This window comes from Lathyrus oleraceus, chromosome 7 (genome assembly GCF_024323335.1).
Source record: "Lathyrus oleraceus cultivar Zhongwan6 chromosome 7, CAAS_Psat_ZW6_1.0, whole genome shotgun sequence".
Classification (NCBI taxonomy): Eukaryota; Viridiplantae; Streptophyta; class Magnoliopsida; order Fabales; family Fabaceae; genus Lathyrus; species Lathyrus oleraceus.
The window spans coordinates 138,660,761-138,664,395 of NC_066585.1; positions in this window are offsets into that span (position 1 = coordinate 138,660,761).

Here is a 3,635-nt window from a genome sequence, read left to right on the forward strand (position 1 = left end):
TGTTAAAATGATTTTGTTACTTGTTATGTAAATTGACGGGTTGGAAAAAACGTAGGTGAATTATAGGATTTGAATTGCTTCAGGGAATATACAAATGGAACCTATTTGGTTCTGTTATGATACAGGGGAGTTTAGTTAAGGAGTTAGCTATGTTAGTGATGAATTTTGTTAGTATGCTGGTTTGAATTGAAATAAAAAATGTCACATGTTGAAAATTAGTATGAGGATTAATTGGAATTTGTCAGAACTGCAGAGTTAATTAGTATGAAAATTAGCATGAGGATTAATTGGAATTTGAATTGTTAGTTGGAAATCGGTTTTGAAATGTTTATTTGAAATGGTCTTTGCAGGTCCATGGTAGGTTGAAGCTTGGTATTGGCATGCTTGGAAAGAGGAATTAGAAATTATGACAATGTTTTGAGCATGTAACCTATGGTTGGAATTGGTTTCTAACTTTAATTTTTGTGATTTGGATGGAATCGTATTATAAAGTTAGTGAATTGTATTGAATGGTTGAATGTGATGAATGATATAATTTGAAATTATTATGGAAAGTTTATTTATGAATGTTTGAATATTAAGATTTGGAATTTGAATGAAATTGAAATTGAATAGTTATGGAAAATTTCTATTGAGATTTGCATTATGATTGGAATTACTGGTTTGAACCAAAATTGGGAACTAACTGTGATTGAAAAATTATTGGACATTATTGTTAAATATGAATTTAAACATGAATGTGGATTGATGAAAAGTTAAGATTTTGAGTGTCATACATTGACTTAAAGTCTAGAAATGGTGTAGTGGATTTTGATGGACATGGTTGCTAAAAGGGTTAATGGATAAATGGATATTTGGTTATAAAAATGGATATGGATTTTAGAAATAATCCAAGACTAATCTAAATGTCAATTTAAAATCAAAAACCAATAAAACCAATTAAAATCAAATTAATCTATAATTTGTTAAAATTAATTTGATATCAATTCTAACATTTATTTGAAAATTAAAATCAATTAGAGTTTGAATCATTAGTAAAAAAACAATTAAGATTAAATTGAAATTTGAAATTAGACTTAATTTGAAATTAAAATCAAATTGAAAATTAAAAAGTCAAATAACTTAAATTAGAATCCATTTTGTAATTAAAAGCACCATGATCGAAAAGGCCTAGATAATGACCAATGTTTATCAAAATCGAGACAATATGGATTTGGGAATGGACGGTTGACTTTGGTCAACTAATTGACCAAAAAGTCAACGATTGACCTCAGACGTGAATTAGGGTTTATATTAAAATGAATGCATGATGCATAGTGGATGAATGCAGATGGATCTAAAATCGGGGTATGATAGATACTCTGACTCGGATTATGCAGGTTACAAAATTGATAGAAAAAGTACAAGTGGAACATGTCACATCCTAGGAAATGAATTAGTTTCCTAGGCGTGTAAGAAACAAGGATGTGTTGATCTTAGCACCGCAAAAGCATAATACACAGGAACAGGAAGTTGTTATGCTCAGATATTATGGCTAAAGCAACAACTGAGTGATTTCGGACTAAATCTTGGATGCATACCACTTCGACGCGACAACACAAGTGCAATAAATATAACAAAGAATCCAATCATATATTCTCGTACTAAACACATAGACATTCGATATCACTTCTTACGTGATCATGTTCTCAAAGGCGATGTTGAAGTCTCATTCGTGGATACACATAATCAGCTTGCCGACATATTCACAAAACCTCTCCCGAAGGAATCATTTTACAAAATTCAGAGGGAACTTGGTGTTTAGATGATTGTGACATTTGATTCTTCAAAATTAATCAGTGCAAACACAAAGGTACACTATCTCATTACCTCAAATTTTCATTTAAAATTTTATGTATGTGTTTTCTTACATGAGTTTTGAGAAAATTAATTTTTTGTTCCTTTATAATGTTTGTATGATATGTTTGCTTCATATTTGCCCAAGGATATTTAATAACATGTGTAATTGTTGGTTTCTTAAAATTCATTGCATGCTAATCCTGGTGAACATTTTGTTTTTTTATTGAGGTAATCGGTTACCCCTTATTCAGTAATCAATTACATGCCTGCTTTTGTGACTCATTGCAGCGTTTTTGCATAGTGTGATCGATTACACCTCTCAGGGTAATCGATTACACCTGAATGTTTTCCAGATTTTTTCTTTTTAATAAATGTGTGTTATTTGTCTATTTTTTTTAATAAGTGCTTATTTATTAAGTTATCACTTTCCAATACTTTTTCTGAACCCTTTCACTCTTCATCTCCCTTAAACCTTCCTTCAAACTTCTTATTCTCTCATTTATTTCCACCACTCAAAATTAAAACTCCATAAAAACCCCACTCATAAATCTCTCTATATTTTGAATCTATCTTACATAAAACCCTTCCAAACTTCTCTCCAAGCTCAAATCCAAAAAAACCTTTTTCCAAACCCTAACTCTCAATCTCTTAAAGCTCCATGGATCCTTCAAGAAAAGACAAGGGAAAATCCAAAATTGGGGAAGCTAACTCAGAACCTCAAGAAGCTGAACAACACGCACCATCTCTCAAGACTAGAAGACTTACTTTTGATTTCAGGAATCGGTCTCTCATGCCAGTAAAATATGGTAATCTCATCATTCCCTTCTCACATTTTTGACTTTCTTGAGCTCTTGAGACTACAAGAAGTAAATTCTATGGTTTCTGACACTGGAAACTTTTATCCGGATTTAGTTAAAGACTTTTATGCAAATCTAGCTATTCTTCCTGGTGATAATGATGTTCTCACTTCTAAAGTTAAGAATACAAATATTATAATGGATTTAGAAGCCTTTGGAGACTGTTTAGGAGTTCCTTTTGTTGGTCAAGCGTTTCACCATGGGTTAGTCCCGAAATGGGACGGTTACAAAAAGATGGATTATTACTTCCATATATGTTATGTATCTCAGCAGGATATTCTTAGCAAGAAGAATCCAGCTTCTTCACGATTACTTCTGTTTTCAAAGAACTTTATTGTGAGTGATAGGATGCTCCATTACTTTATTGTTTATATGTTGATGCCGAAACACTCAAACCATTCCCAAATTGCTGATTTGGACTTATAATTGATATATGCTATCAAAAATAAGATTCAAGTAAATTGGGCATACACTATCATGTACCATATGAAGAACCAACAATCCTTAACCGGTGGATTACCCTATGCTAGGTTAATCACCAAATTTTTGGAAGGCTGTGGAATTGATATGAAACGAGAATCGAAAAAGAAGATATCTGCTAGGGAATGTGAGGAATACTGGTATCTTTTTGGACAAGGATGACGTGTATAAGTATAAAGATGAACCCTCTAATTCTCCTCCACCGTCCCCGAAAGGTGGGTACACCAATGAAGTCCTATACAACAAGATCTATTTAGTTGAATCCACTATGATGTGTAACTATCGTGAGTAGAAATTTGAGATGGCTTCCATTAAGAGACTATTGGAAAACCTTAACCAATACCAAAACCCATAAATTAATGAGGAAGAGGAAAGTGGTAAAGATGAAGGAGATGATGAAGAGAATGTGGAAATGTTGGAAAGTGATTAAAATGATTAATGTGTTTGTTTCTTGTTTTT